This window comes from Pristiophorus japonicus, chromosome 4 (genome assembly GCF_044704955.1).
Source record: "Pristiophorus japonicus isolate sPriJap1 chromosome 4, sPriJap1.hap1, whole genome shotgun sequence".
Lineage (NCBI taxonomy): Eukaryota > Metazoa > Chordata > Chondrichthyes > Pristiophoridae > Pristiophorus > Pristiophorus japonicus.
This window is the reverse complement of record NC_091980.1, coordinates 140,534,138-140,551,063: the sequence shown is the minus strand read 5'-3', so window position 1 is coordinate 140,551,063 and position 16,926 is coordinate 140,534,138.

Here is a 16,926-nt window from a genome sequence, read left to right as displayed (position 1 = left end):
CGTGCAGCCGTACTTGTGGGTACGCAGAGTCGCTCGGCCACCACCCGTGGTGTTGTGGAACCCTGCTATGCATCACATGAGTAATGTCTCAAACAGTTTTAAAGTAATGTCACGTCATGCAATTATAATGCAATATACGAATCATGTCACTTTATGCATGCAGCCTTTGTCCTACTCTCAGGTTAACAACATAAGAACATAAGCAATAAGAGCAGGGGAAGGTCATCTGGCCAGCTGTCCCCTTCTCTGTGCGCCCCCCATAAACCCTCACCCCCTTATTCTGTCCATCTGCGATTGATGCAGCCGCGACAGCTTTCTGGAGCAGTGAAATCCACATGATGCATTAATATGTGACTTCTCTCGGTAATGTGTACCCTTCTGTTCTCATAAGCTCAGTTGTGCTTTGATGGTCAACAGGAGGCACAAGTGGAGGCAACACCTACACCTGCACCCATGCAGGTGTCATTCACCATGGGTGGTGACAAACAGGAGGAGGAGGAAGATACGAGCACCGAACCGGAGGAGGAGGAGGAATGTTATGGAGTCCATAAAGGGGGATGAACCTGAGGCCACTTTGCATTTCGCTATTGTGACTGAAGAGATACCGGGACCAAGCGGCGTGCAGCCAGCAATGCCAAGACACATAATAGTGCGCACACCGGCCCCACGGAGGTCGGGTCAGCGAGTTCAGCACTCGCCTCCGATGGACGATCGGTTGGAGGGCTTGATCTCCCTGTGCGAGGAGACGGTGGCGATAAGGTGCGAGCATCTCCAGGCTTTTGCTCAGTTCACGCGGGACATTTCCCAGGTGTCTGCTGCCCAAGCGGAGGTAGTGCAGCAGATGCTTGAGGAGATGCGTGCACTGACCGCCGCCACCAATGTCTTGCGGCATGCGTTGTTTACTGAGCACGGCACTGCACCCCAAGGTGCTGTGATCGGTCCAAGCACAAGCCCAAGCACTCAAGCGAGTCAGGAGCGAGCACTTCCTTCTGACTATGAAGACAATGCCCAGCTTCGTATTCACCTCTAACACCCCCGCAACAGCCGATCGCACCACCATCACCACCACCATGGCAGGAAGTCTTGCCACTGCCCGCTGCATGCCAGACTCATCTCGCTCCCCAGGGACAAAAACGGGCGGGTAGGGCTAGGACACATGGGGGGACCAGGATCTGGAGGGAAACGTGGCCTCACGTCGGGAGTGGGGGGGGGGTGTAATTTTTCTTTTTGTTGTTATTGCTGTTTTTGTTATTTTTATCTTATATTGCTGTTAATATCGTTGTTACTGTGTTTACATTCATTTGCTGGTTTACAGTGTGGGGGGGGGGGGGCAGCGGTTGATAAAAATGATTTTGTTAAATTAATAAAATGTTTCATTGAATTTTACAAATGTTGTGCATTGTCTTATAATAACTAAGTTTAGTTAAAACATTAATGCAACTGTTGTACAACAATGGTCAGGCCAGAGCAGGCAAGGGTAAAACGTAACTCACCACAAATGCAACTGTTGTCTCACTGTAACTGTAACTGTCACTGTCCCCAATGTAAGTTCATGCAAAGCGTTCATTTAATAGCTGCTGGCACAACAGCTTTGCAGCTGCGTAATTCCCACGGGCTTTCTCCACTCTTCCGGAGGAGGGTGGGACCATGGATTCATCGCCAGGCTGATTGTCCTCTCCGAGGTCCTCACCAGCCTCCTCCTCCTCCTCCTCCTCATCTGCCTCTTCCTTCTCCATTCCTTCCAGAGGTGGACCAGCAGCCCCATCTGGCAATTGTTGTCCTCTCCTTATAGCTAGGTTATGCAACATGCAGCACACCACAATAAACTCAGCGACCTGTTTCGGGTGGTACTGTAGGCTGCCTCCAGAGTGGTCCAGGCATCTAAAGTGCTGCTTCAGCATTGCAATTGTCTTTTCGACGATATTGCATGAAGCTATGTGACTTTCGTTGTAACGCTTTTCGGCTTCCGTCTGGGGATTATGCAGGGAGGTCAGGAGCCAACTGGCAAGGCCATATCCTTTATCCCCCAGCATCCAACCTTTCTGGCTGACTGTCAAACAGGTCAGATACAGCGCTCTCACGCAGGATGTGAACATCATGGATGCTGTCTGGAAATGTAGCATTTACTGCCATGATTATTTGGTTGTGGTGGACAATGAGCTGCACATTCAGTGAGTGGAATCCCTTGCGGTTACGAAACACCTCTGTGTTCTGTAATGGGGCTTTCAGGGTGATGTGCATGCAATCTATTGCTCCCATACCTTGGGGAAGTTTGTTATTCTCGAGAAACACAAAGCCCTCCCGTTCTGTGCCTCCCTGGCCATAGGGAAGCTTATAGAGTCCATCCTGCGAGCGTAAGGGGCTTCAGTCACCTGTCGAATGGAGCAGTGTGTGGTCTGAGAGATACCACAGATGTCGCCAGCTGAAGCCTGAAAGGATCCAGATGCATAGAAGGATAGTGCCACAGTAACCTTTACCTCAACGGGCAGTGTGGTCCAGATGGTGCTGGGAGGCTGGAGATCCCCCTTGATGAGCTGGCATATCTCATCGAGGACCTCCTTCCGGAAGCGCAGCCTCCTAAGTCACGCGTTATCAGACAAGTTGAGGTAAGATTGCTTTTCCCTGTAAGTTCGTCGGCTGTACGTTCGCCTCCTCCACCTCTGCATTAGTCTGCCACCTCTTCGATTGGTCCTTTCACTTAACTCCACATCAGACGCCAGCATGTGAGCAGTTACAAGTAATGGTAGAGAAGCTGCAGGCCCCATCACTATTACTATCACTGTTGATATAAATGCCCTTTATACTACTAAACTGCCCTTTCTACTAAAATAAATGCAATTATAAATGTAAGTATAAATATGAGTGGATATATCTGTAAAAGACCCTTAAATAACTCACAAATTATAAGCCCCTTGTTTTAGCAGCCTCCTCCCTTCCTCCGACAACCAAAATGGCGTCCATAGGGCTGAGTTCTGTGAGGAAGGCCAGGGAAAAGCAATGATTCTCCAGTGATGTTCTCTGCGAGCGATGAGCCCGGCGATGTGCCGAAAGATTCACCCGGTGGTGTGCGAGCGATCACCTCGGCGATGTGAGCCGAAAGTTGGGAGGACAATTTTTCGGCGATGTTCCAGCCCAACTTTCTATTTTTCAGTCAAAATGGGTGATAGCAGGCCATTTTGGGCGATTTATGGGCACTAGCCCAGCGATGTGGTGGAAAGTCTAGCCCATTGTCCCTGCACCTTATATTGGTGTCAATAGCAGGCAGACCTGCACCTGGGCATCATTGAAAGGGAGACTTCCATTTCTATAGCGCCTTTCACGTCCCCAGGATGTCCCAAAGCGCTTTACAGCCAATGAAGTACTTTAGAAGTGTGATTACTGTTACAAAGTTGGGAAATACTGCCACCAATGGCACACAGCAAGCTCCCACCAATAACAATGTGATAATTACCAGATCATCTGTTTCAGTGATGGTGGTTGAGGGCGAAATATTGACCAGGTCTCTGCTCTTCAAAGTAAGCTGGGCAATCATTTACATCCACCTGAGAAGGCCAATGGGGCCTTGGTTTAACGTCTCATCTGAAAGATTGTACTTCTGACAGAGCAGCACTCCCTCAGTACTGCACTGGAGTGTCAGCCGAGATTTTATGCTCAAGTCTTTGGAACCCACAACCTTCTGCCTCCGAGGTGAGAGAGAGACACTGAGCCAGGGCTGATACCTAGACGTTGTGTATTGTTGGCTAGCTGCTCCAGTTATAGTAATTTATCGTATAAAATCTAATGTAAGCACCTAAACTCTAATGCCAACTCATGAATTATTCGCAAGTCATGCGATTTAGAATCACAGAATCATAGAAATTTACAGCAGAGAAAGAGGCCATTCGGCTCGGCACATCGTGTCTGTGCCGGCTGACCGAGAGCTATCCAGCCTAATCCCACTTTTCAGCTCTTGGTCTATAGCCCTGTAGGTTACAGCACTTCAAGTGCATATCCAAGTACTTTTTAAATATGCTGAGGGTTTCTGCCTCTACCACCCTTTCAGGCAGTGAGTTCCAGAACCCCCTCCCCATCCCCTGCCAGCCCCACCACCCTCTGGGTGAAAAAAATTCCCCTCAAATCCCCTCTAAATCTTTATTATTTTAAATCTATGCTCCCTAGTTGTTGACCCCTCTGCTAAGGGAAATAGATCTTTCCTATCCACTCTATCTAGACCCCTCAAAATTGTATACACCTCAATTAGGTCTCCCTCAGGCTCCTCTGTTCCAAAGAAAACAAACCCCAGCCTATCCAATCCTTCCTCATAGCTAAAATTCTCCAGTCCAGGCAACATCCTCGTAAATATCCTCTGTACTCTCTCTAGTGTAATCACATCTTTCCTATAATGTGGAGACCAGAACTGCACGGGGTACTCTAGCTGTGGCCTAACCAGTGTTTTATACAGGTCAAGCATGACTTACCTGCTTTTGTATTCTATGCCTCGGCTAATAAAGACAAGTATCCCTTATGCCTTCTTAACCACCTTATCTACCTGTCCTGCTACCTTCAGAGATCTGTGGACAAGCAGTCCAAGGTCCCTCTGTTCCTCTACACTTCTTAGTGTCTTACTATTTATTGTGTATTCCTTTGCCTTGTTGGCCTTGCCCAAATGCATTACCTCATAGGCTCGAAGGGCCGAATGGCCTACTCCTGCACCTATTTTCTATGTTTTCTATCTTTCTCTGGATAAATTCCACTGTTCTGCCCACCTGATTTTGAATGGAAATTTACCCAACTCACAAAGAGTGATGATAACGGGTAGGATTTAAAAAAAGATATTTGTGAAGTATTTTCAGATGCAGTAATATACTTTTTGGACAGAGCTGTGACCTGTTAAAGATTAAATAATGCCACGAATGAGGTTTATACACTTAAAAAATACCAACTCATAATTTTTTTAAGAGTTTGCCTCCTGATTTATGACACGGTGGTGTTGGCATTGCTGCTAATGTGGCCTCACTGCTCTGTGTGGTTTAATATTTTATTTCAACCCGTCCACAGTTTGGTTAAAATATCAGATTCCTGTTACTGCTTCTTTTCAAATATCTGGTTCAGTAACAGCCACCCCGCTCTCCGCCCCCCTGTCTCCACCTTCCCCACCATCTCCTCCCCCAGCATCTCCTCCCCTCCTCCCCCCCCAACCCCCACCTCCCCTCACCTCCCCTCGCCCTCCCTGACCCCCCACCTCCCCTCACCTCCCCTCACCCCCCCGCCCCCCCCACACTGTGTCCGTCCAGTTTGCTGGATCACTAACCCAAGGTTTAAAATGTCAGCTTCCTCGCACTGTCTCGACACAACCCCAAACCCCAGTGGAAATGTGATCCTGTGTTTGATGAGTGGGTGATGGGGCCTGGCTGCCTTTGCTAGAATTTGGGGCTGTTTCACTGAAATACACAGACAGCAATTTCCCGATTTAAGCTGCACTTTGTGCGGCAGAGGCTGCATCCCGCAGCATGATCCCAAGGGTCGGCCCAGTTCAAGTTCATGCTATACCCACAATACACCCCAATATGGAGCAGATCCTGAGTTGATACAACACACGTCCATCCAGATCAAAACCAGCACACGTCCCAAAGTTAGAACTGACTGGCTCTCGACTCCCGAGCAGCCAGAGGAAGCCCTTTGTAATACAACACAATGGGAACTCTTGTCTCAAACCCTGGAGACCACCGCAGGTGCAACACTTGCTCAGGGATACAGTACCTTTTACCACCACTAGATATCGCTAGTATACATCCTGGCAATACCTAGCAGCAGTCAGAATGATGCTCAACCTCCCCCTTTTAAAAAATATATACAAATATAAAAAAATATAGATATTATTTTTTAAAAAGGTTTGTCAAGAGTCTGCCCTGCTCCCACCACTGAAGCCAAAATTACCAGTCACAAATCCGAAAATTGGCCCCTGGCTTTATTTGAAAGGGGTAAATTGAACAACCCCTGAAAACAGGCACAGGGATCGCAATGGGCGATGACCCCACGGCCATTGATTGCAATGCAGGCAGGATGCTAACTGTCATGTATTTCACCATCTTGCAATGACAATAGTTATGCAACTGTAACTCATGCACGCTGTACCTGTACCCTAGAAATGCACACCCTGACCACAGGGGGTGAGCTTGCAGGAGACACTCCTCACCTGGGTTTCCAGGTATAAAAGGGGAGGTCCCACCCAGGGTCAGCACTCTTTGGTCCTGGGAATAAAGTGAAGGTCACAGAGTGACCGTGTCTGATATCCATGCCTTGTGTGAGTTTGTAACAAGGTGCAGAGACACTACATCTGGCGACGAGAAACGGGAATCACCGAACCACGAGAATGGCCACCGGTGGCACAGAGGAATGTTACTGTGTGGGTGAGGACTGGGACGACTTTGTGGAAAGACTCCAGCAGAGCTTTGTCACAAAGGACTGGCTGGAAGAGACAGCGGCTGACAAGCGGAGGGCGCATCTACTGACCAGTTGTGGTCCACAGACGTATGCGCTGCTCACACCCCAAAAGCCAGCGGACAAGTCCTTCGAAGAGCTCAGCCAGCTGATCAGTGAGCATCTCAAGCCGGCAAGTAGCGTACACATGGCCCGGCACCGGTTCTGCTCTCACCGGTGTCGGGAGGGTTAAAATGTCTCGGACTTCGTGGTGGAACTGCAGTGTTTGGCCAGTCTCTGTAAGTTCTCCAATGGCTGCAGCGGAGAGATGTTAAGGGACCTTTTCATCGAGGGCAGTAATCATGCCGGCATTTTCAGGAAGCTTATAAAGACCAAGGACCTGACTTTAGAAGGGGCGGTGTTGATAGCTCAGACGTTTATGGCAGGGGAAGAGGAGACCAAGCTAATTTACGCATGCAGCCCTGGTTTTAACATTGCAATGTTGTAAAAGTAACACAGAACCCCGCAGGCAGGCAAGGGCAATTCGACACCACCCAGGCAGGTAGGCAAGAGCAATTCGACACCGCCCAGGCAGGTAGGCAAGAGCAATTCGACACCGCCCAGGCAGCAACAAGCTTCAGGGTGGGCCCGCAACAGGGACAATGGAAAGGGGATTGCCAGTTCACACCATCACGAGGAACAATGCATCCTGTGATGGGACCATTCAGAGTGCTTAGAAACAGCCAAACGGGCCATCAGAGAGGAATGCCTGGGAATAGTCCTTTTGTTAACAGCAATCTCAGCTCATGTTGGAGGTGTGGGGGTAGACACACTGCCAAAAGCTGCAGGTTCCAGCTTTACACCTATCGGATTTGTAATATCAGTGGACACTTGGCCAGGATGTGCAAAAAAGCAGTCGCGAGGCTAGTCTGTGAGACAGAGGTACCAGACGAGGAGTCTGCAATGCAGGATGAGGCCTGGGGAACAACCATGGATGCTGAAGTTCAGAGAGTTCATGTGGCTGACGTCCTCAGCTCATACACTAAAACGCCATCCATGATGATGAAAGTTTTCCTGGATATGGGAGCTAGCCAGTTTCTCATGAGCGCCCAACAATTTGAGAGACTATGGCCACACAGAGCTAGCAGGCCCAAACTGGAACGCATTGAGACGCAGCTACGTATGGACACCAAAGAGATCATCCCAGTGCTGGGCAGTGCAAACTTGGTGGTAACGCATAATGGATTACAGAACCAGCTGCCACTCTGGATTGTTCTGGGAAATGGCCCCGCGCTTTTGGGGAAGAGTTGGCTCGCTGAGATGAATTGGAAATGGGGGGATGTGCACACCATTTCATCCGTGGAGCGAAGTTCATGCTCGCAGGTATTGCAAAAATTCGAGTCACTCTTTTAACCCGGTGTCGGAACATTCAAGAACACTAAAGTAGTGATACACATCACTCCGGACGCCAGACCAGTGCACCACAAAGCCAGAGCGGTGCCGTACATGATGCGTGAGAAAATAGAAAGTGAACTGGACAGGCTGCTCAGTGAGGGCATAATTTCGGCCATTGAATTCAGCGTTTGGGCAAGTCCCATCGTTCCCGTCCTCAAAGCAGATGGCTCGGTTAGGATTTGTGGCTTCTACAAAGCCACCATCAGCCGAGTGTCGCTGCAAGACCAATAACCGCTTCCGAGAGCGGAGGACCTCTTTGCCACGCTGGCAGGTGGAAAAATGTTCATGAAGCTGGACCTCACTTTGGCCTACATGACTCAGGAACTGGCGGAAGATTCCAAGCTTCTGACCATCACGACGCACAAAGGACTATTTGTCTACAACAGGTGTCCGTTAGGCTTTCGTTCGGCAGCAGCTATCTTTCAACGAAACATGAAAAGCTTGCTCAAGTCCATCCCTGGAACGGTCGTATTCCAAGACGACATCCTTATAACGGGTCGAGACACCGAGGGACACCTCCGCAACCTGGAGGAGGTGCTACGCCGATTGGATCGGGTAGGCCTGTGGCTTAAAAAGGCCAAGTGCGTGTTTTTGGCCCCAGAGGTCGAATTCCTGGGCAGGAAGTTTGCCGCAGACGGGATCCGGCCCATTGAATCAAAAACTGAGGCGATTCGCCGGGCGCCCAGGCCTGGCAACATGTTGGAGTTGCGATCATTCCTGGGACTTTTGAACTATTTTGGGAACTTTCTGCCGAACTTAAGCACATTGTTGGAGCTGTTACACATGCTCCTCCGTAAAGGTTGTTTTGGGGGGATTGTTAAGAACGGGCTTTCAATAAGGCGAGGAACCTGCTGTGTTCCAACAAACTGTTGACTTTGTCTGACCCCTGTAAAAAACTGGTTTTAACATGCGATGCGTCATCCTGCGGGGTTGGGTGTGTATTGCAGCAGGGCAACGATGACGGCCGACTCCAACCGGTGGCTTACGCCTCCAGGTCGCTCTCCCAGGCAGAGCGTGGATACGGCATGGTCAAGAAGGAGGCACTCGCGTGTGTGTACGGTGTAAAAAAGATGCACCAGTACCTTTTCGGTAGACAGTTGGAGCTAGAGACGGACCACAAGCCGTTAACATCCCTGTTGTCCAACAGCAAGGCTGTCAATGCCAATGCGTCAGCTCGCATACAGCGATGGGCCTTCACGCTGGCTGCGTATGACTACACCATACGGCACCGGCCTGGCACCAAAAATTGCGCTGAATCACTCAGCAGGCTCCCACTGGCCACCACTGAGGGGGCGTCGGAGCAAAGTGCTGAGATGGTCATGGCTGTTGAGGCTTTTGACACTGCGGGCTCCCCCATCACAGCCCGCCAGATCAAACTCTGGACCAACAGGGATGCCCTCCTATCCATGATAAAGAAATGTGCCCTGACTGGGAATTGGGCGCCCACACACAGGGCGTGCCCCGAGGAAGTCAGGCCGTTTCAGCGACGGATGGACGAACTCTCCGTCCAAGCCGACTGCCTGTGATTGGGCAGCCGGGTAGTCATGCCCCAGAAAGGAAGGGAAGCGTTCATCAGGGAACTCCACAGCGAGCACCCTGGCATCGTGTTAATGAAGGCCATTGCCCGGTCACATGTATGGTGGCTGGGGATTGACTTAGACCTGGAACACTGAGTCCGCAGGTGCATGACGTGTGCCCAGCTGGGCAATGCCCCCAGGGAGGCTCCACTCAGCCCGTAGCCCTGGCCCACCAGGCCAGGGTCACGTATTCACGTAGACTATGCTGGCCCGTTCATGGGGAAAATGTTCCTGATCGTTGTCGATGCATACTCGAAGTGGATCGAGTGCATCATATTGAACTCGTGCACGACATCCATCACAGTGGAGAGTCTGCGTACGGTTTTCGCGACCCACGGCTTGCCGGACATCCTGGTCAGCGACAATGGCCTGTGTTTTACCAGCCATGAAGTCCAGGAGTTTATTTCGGGCAATGGCATCAAGAATGTCCGGGCAGCCTCGTTCAAGCCGGCTTCCAATGGCCAGGCGGAACGGGCCATCCAAGTCATAAAGCAGAGCATGCTACGCATCCAAGGACCCTCCCTTCAGTACCACCTAATCGCGCCTCCTGCTGGCCTACAGGTCCCGGCCGCACTCGCTGACGGGAGTCCCGCCAGCGGAACTCCTCATGAAACGCACGCTCAAGACGCGGCTGTCCCTCATTCACCCAGACCTGGCAGACATTGTTGAGGGCAAGCGCCAGTCCCAAACCGAGCTCCATGATCGAGGCTCAAGGGAGAGATGTATAGAAATAGGTGACCTGGTATTTGTTCTGAACCATGCTTTGGGACCCGTAATTGGCAAAGAAGGAAACAGGGTCATGGTGGTCAGACTAAACAATGGGCAGATATGCCACAAACACAGAGACGCGTGCTGAGGCTCAGCCACCAGAGCCACAACTGCGGCGCTCCACGAGAGAGCGTCGGCCACCCGATAGACTTAACTTCTGAAACTAAAAGACTTAAGGGGGGAGGTGATGTCATGTATTTCACCATCTTGCAATGACAATAGTTATGTAAACTGCAACTCATGCACACTGTCCCTGTACCCTTGAAATGCACACCCTGACCACAAGGGTTGAGTTAGCAGGAGACACTCCTCACCTGGGCTTCCAGGTATAAAAGGGGAGGTCCCACACAGGGTCAGCATTCCTGGGAATAAAGTGAAGGTCACAGAGTGACCATGTCTGATATATTTATATGCCTCATGTGAGTTTGTAACAAGGTGCAGAGACACCACACTAACCTTGTGCTGCCTGCTCCTTCCCACGATCGCTGTGTGCAGCCAGCACTCCCCGCCCTGTTCATTGGCTGCTCGCATCAGCAGGGGGCCCAATATCACGAGTGGTGAGCGCTACTTAAAGCTAGTCTGCATCTATTAAAGGGGAGGTGCATTGTTGTTGCTGATGGTGCTGAGATCATTCTGAACATTGTGCTGTGGAGGAATAAACAATGGCTGACCATGGGAGAGTGCATACACCAAGGTTTCTGGATGCTGCACTGGAAGCCTTGGTGGAAGAGGTGGAAAGAAGAAGAGAGGCCTTGAATCCTCAGGGGGTCAGAGGCCCTCCAGACACACGATGAGAAGGCAGTGGGAAGAGATAGCAGCGGAGGGCAATGCCAGGAGTGTAGCCCCAAGGACCTGGATGCAATGCTGGAAGAGGTTTAATAATCGCACATGAGTTGTCAAGATCAGTGAGTGCATCTTCAAATGCCGTGCCTTACGTACTGCATCACTCGCCTCATCCAGCACTCACCTGGCACAGGGCTTTGTGCAGAGCTCGAAGCCCATCCTTTCCAACGTGGAACAGGTGGCCTCCTCCCTCAACACACTTGTGGAGACAACCATGATGCAGCATCTGATGTCTCAGCTTCCATTCTATCACAAACAGCATTCACCCAACGTCTGAGTGCTGCAGTGGGAGCTCAGACTGCTGTCTTCATGGCTCTGGGTCCCAGTGTGTAAAGGGGCTTCAAGGGTGTCACAGCACTCCAGCAATCCGTTCTCCAACAGAGTACGAGGATTGCTGAGGCTCCGCCCCAGGGGAGGGGCAGTGGCTCCATGGAGTACGAACCTGTCATCTTCTCTCAGGATGACAGGATTTGTGCTCCCACCCCTGCCACTCTGTCAGTGGCCTTACTGTTACCTGTCAGCCAACCAGCCCAGACTACAGCAGCTCAGGGCTGGATGGTGCAGTCTGAAGCCGGGCCTTCTAGGCCCAGAGCTGCTCGAGGTCGCCCTCCAAGGCCGTCTGCAGTCTTCTCCACTGAAAGTCAGCAGCCTTCCACCAGCATGTTACAGCCACTGGGGAAGCACTTTGTAGGAGCACTAGGACAGGCAAAGGCACACGGAAGAGGCACTAAGGGAATGTACAAGGGTCATTAGTTTATTTTGTATGCACTGTAGCATGATTTAATTTATAAATTTGGATTGGAATGTGTATTTTGTGCTGCCTTTTATTTTTGCCATTGTGAGAAAGAGGACGATGTGATGGTCAGTGACTGAGGAAAGGTAAGGAGTGTGGGACTGTTGGTGAATGGGGAATTGGGGTTGAGGTTACTGGGATCGCTCATGAATTATGTGTTCACATGGAGCCTGGGCAGAAAGGGGCTGTCTAGGTTGCAGCCTACCTGCCTCTTCCTCCTCCTCGTGCTTCTGCTCCTCAGCTACTCGCCTGATACGTGGTGCCAAGGGCTGTTCTCTCATGTTGGCCAGGTTGTGCAGCATGCAGCATACCATGACACATCTTGAGAGCCGCTCAGCCGAGTACTGCAGGGCTCCTCCCGAGCGGTCCAGGCAGTGGAAGCATTGCTTGAGGACACCAATGGAGGAATGGCTCTCGTTGTCGGCCTGCTGTACAGGTGTGTGTGGGTTCTGGACAGAGTTGTGAGCCGTGCCATGAGTGGATAACCCTTGTCGCCCAGTAGTCACCCTTTGGTTTGCTGTGGTGGTTGAAATACAGCTGGCACAGAGGACTGCTGCTGAATGAACGCATCATGACTGCTGCCAGGATACCGGGCATTGACCTGCGTGATGTGCTGCCTGTGGTCACACACCAGCAGCACATTGAGGGAGTGGAATCCCATTTGGTTCAGGTACATGGCGGAGTTCACATGAGGCGCACACAAAGCCATGGAGTGGGACTAATTAGATCGCTCTTTCACAGAGCCAGCACCGGCACAATGGGCCGAATGGCCTCCTTCTGTGCTGTGTCACTCTATGAGGACTCAGGCCAGTTCCATACTGAGCCATGAAGTGTCACCTTGATAAAGATGTGAATACTGTCCAGCAGAGCAGATCAGCTGTGGCTACCCTCTGAGTCAGAATGTTGTGTGTTCAAGTCTCACTCCAGGGATTTGAGCACATAAATCTAGGCTGACACTCCAGTGCAGTGCTGAGGGACTGCTGCACTGTCAGAGGTGCCGTTTTTCAGATGAGCCGTTGAACCGAGGCCCAGTCTGCTCTCTCAGGTGGATGCAAAAGATCCCACGGCACTATTTCGAAGAAGAGCAGGGGAGTTATCCACGGTGTCATGCCCAATATTTATCCATCAATCAAGATAACAAACAGATTATCTGGTCATTATCACATTGCTGTTTGTGGGAGCTTGCTTGTGCACAAATTAGCTGCCGCATTTCCCACATTACAACAGTGACTACACTCCAAAAGTACTTCATTGACTGTGAAGTGCTTTGAGACGTCTGATGGTCATGACAGGTGCTATATAAATGCAAATCTTTCTTTAGTACAGGTGCCATTCTAAATCCAAACACCAAGGTGAGAATTGACCCATAAAAGGGTGTAAATTGTGTTCGAAAACATCTCCGTTTGTCTTTCTGGAGTTTCAGCTTTTGACAAAGAGAAGAGAAATGTGGATTAACAGGAAATGGTTGATGAGGGTCTGGCAGCTTCCTTTGGGTCAAAGTTTCATCTAATTGTGGAATAAAACATTTCTCCAACCTACAAACAAATCTCCATGAAAGACCAGGGTGACAGCAACATGCGTTCCAGGACACAGAGAGAACTTGTTCTGATTCCACTTCTCCTCCTGGTTTCTGGGCGTATGAAGTGAGACGAGAGACAAACACTAACAGTGACTGTGCTGGGCCTGAGACCTGCCTTCACACACAAACACCTCATTGCATTGATACTGTGTCAGAAATACACAAGACCATTCTGACAGATTACCCATGGTAACTACATCACACAAACAGTTTAAGGAGCGTCCTTGGTTTTCTGTTTCCGGGACTAGATTTGAATGTCAGTGAGACTAAATCAGAATCCAGACTGATACAAACTTTCTAAATCCCTTTCATTCAAAAAGATCCACTTTCATAAATTGTCTTTTTTACAAACAACAACAACTTGTATTTACATGGCGCCTTTAACGTAGTGAACCGACCCAAGGCCCTTCACAGGAGTGCTGGGAGAGAAATGATTTGACACTGAGCCGCAGAAGGACAAATTAAGGCAGGTAACCACAAGCTTTGTAAAAGAGGTAGGTTTTCAGAGGCAGAGAGGTTTAGGAGGGAATTCTGGAGCTTAGGGCCTAGGCAACGACCACCAATTGTTGAGCGATTATAATCAGGGATGCTCAGGAGGCCAGAATTAGAGGAGTTCAGACGTTTTGGGGTGTTGTGGGGCTGGAGGAGATTACAGAGATAGGGAGGGGTGAGGCCATGGAGGGATTTGAAATTAAGGAAGGGAATTTTGAAATTGAGGCCTTGCTTAACCGGGAGCCAATGTAAGTCAGTGAGCACAGGGGTGATGTGTGAGTGGGACTTGCTGCGAGTTAGGACACGAGCTGCCGAGTTTTGGATCACCTCTAGTTTACGTAGGGTAGAATGTGGGAGGCCAGCTAGGAGTGCGTTGGAATAGTCAAGTCTAGAGGTAACAAAGACATGGATGAGGACTTCAGCAGCGGATGAGCTGAGGTAAGGGCAGAGATGGGCGATGTTACGGAGGTGGAAATAGGCGGTCTTAGTTATGCTGTGGATATATGGTTGAATGCTCATTTCAGGGTCAAATATGACACCAAGGTTGCGAACAGTCTGGTTCAGCCTCAGATAAAAGTTGGGGAGAGGGATGGAGTCACTGGCTAGGGAATGGAGTTTGTGGCGGGGACCGAAAACAATTGCTTCGGTCTTCCCAATATTCAATTGGAGAAGCAGTCTGACAATTTAGAGACCATGGCGGGATCGAGAGATGTGGTAGTGAGGTAGAGCTGGGTGTCACCAGCGTACATGTGGAAACTAATGCTGTGTTTTTGGATGATGTCGCCAAGGGGCAAAATGTCAATGAGAAATAGGAGGGGGCCAAGGATAGATCCTTGGGGGATACCAGAAGTAACGATGCCGCGGCGGGAAGAGAAGCTGTTGCAGGTGATTCTCGGGCTAAGTTTAGATAGATAAGAATTGAACCAGGCGAGTGCAGTCCCACCCAGCTGGACGATGGAGATGAATTGGAGAAGGATAGAGTGATCAACCATGTCAAAGGCTGCAGACAAGTCAAGAGGAGGAGGAGGGATAGTTTGCATTTGTCACAGTCGCAAAGAATGTAATTTGTGACTTTGATGAGTGGCGTTTTGGTACTGCACCAGGTGCTTAAGCCGGATTGGAGGGATTTAAACATGGAATTGCGGGAAAGCTGGGTACGGATTTGGGAGGCGACAACACATTGAAGGACTTTGGAGAGGAAAGGGAGGTTGGAGATGGGATGGTAGTTTGCAGGGTCAGAGGGTTCAAGGGTTGTTTTTTTTGAGGAGGGGGTGATGACGGCAGATTTGAGGGAGAGCGGGGACAGTACCTGAGGAGAGTGAACTGTTAACAATGTGAGATAACATGGGAGCTGTACCAGGGGGAAAGGCCAGGGTGAGAGAGAGTAATTGTTTTTATAGGGACGAGGGCATCAAAGTTGGTGGTGAGGGTGTGATAGAGCAGATCTGTAGCTGCAGAAATATTACGGTGAATGGAGGGCCAAAGACTGGACAGTTGGCAGTTCACAAGTGCAGTTGTAAGAGAGTCGGGAGAGTTTTTTCTCGGGGCGGACACAGAAGGAGGTCGGATTGTGGGGGGTGGGGTGGAAGGGGATGTGGGTGGAGAGCGATAGGAGGAAGACAAACAAGGTGACATATTCCAGTAACCCATGAGAAGTATTTTACAGCATGTTTATCGGTGAGGAATGTCTAGAATCTGGTTTGTCCTGTGGTGCTGAAACTGGGAGGGGCTTCCTTAAAAGTTGTTGAAGCAAACTACAGAACCATCAAATCAAAATGATTCTATTCTCAAATCCTGTCCCCAGTCTTTGTGTGAAGCTCCCTCGCAAGACCCTTTAGTCAAATCACCGAATCCTTCTGATCCCCTGTGTCTGTCTCTCTCTCTCTCCGTGTGTCTGTGCCTCTCTCTCTCTCTCTCTCTCACTCTCTCTCTCTCTCTCCATGTGTCTGTGCCTCTCTCTCCCGCTCCATGTGTCTGTGCCTTTCTCTCTCTCTCTCTCTCTCTCTGTCTGTGCCTCTCTCTCTCTCTCTCTTTCTCTCTCCGTGCCTCTCACTCTCTCTCTCTCTCTCCATGTGTCTGTGCCTCTCTCTCCCTCTCCATGTGTCTGTGCCTTTCTCTCTCTCTCTCTCTGTCTGTGCCTCTCTCTCTCTCTCTCTCTGTCTGTGCCTCTCTTTCTCTCTCTCTCTCCGTGCCTCTCACTCTCTATCTCTCCGTGTGTCTGTGCGTCTCTCTCCCTCTCCATGTGTCTGTGCCTTTCTCTCTCTCTCTCTCTCTGTGCCTCTCTCTCTCTCTCTCTCTCTCTCTCCGTGCCTCTCACTCTCTCTCTCCGTGTGTCTGTGCCTCTCACTCTCTCACTCTCTCTCTCTTTGTGTCTGTGCCTCTCTCTCTCTCCGTGTGTCTGTGCCTCTCACTCTCTCACTCTCTCTCTCTCTCTGTGTCTGTGCCTCTCTCTCTCTCTCCGTGTGTCTGTGCCTCTCTCTCTCTCTCCGTGTGTCTGTGCCTCTCTCTCTCTCTCTCCATGTGTCTGTGCCTCTCCCTCCCTCACTCTCCTTGTGTCTGTGCCTCTCTCTCTCTCTCCATGTATCTGAGTCCCTCTCTCTCCCCATGTGTGCCTCTTTCCCTCACAGGAGAGATGAGCATGGGAGAGAGGAGCAGATCAACAGAGAACAGACCAACAGAGGGGCCGAGGTCACAGGAGGTACGACCCACGTAACAGGGTCAGGTCAGGTGGTCTCAGACATCTGCAGGGTCCGAGAAGAAGACCTGCTCCCTGCTGGACCTGGCGGCCACACATTACCAGTGACTGGGAAAGTCACCACTGCTCTTAATTTTATTGACTCTGGTAACTTCCAGACCGCTATCAGAGACTTCTCGAGGGTCTCAGTCCGCTGCATGTAAATGCATCCGGCAGGTGATGGAGGGATTGTTTGCCAGGGCTGGGAGTTATACTCACGCACACACAACATGAATCTAAGATGAAATATTCTTGAGCATTCCTGGGTCCTTTCAGAGACTGAGCA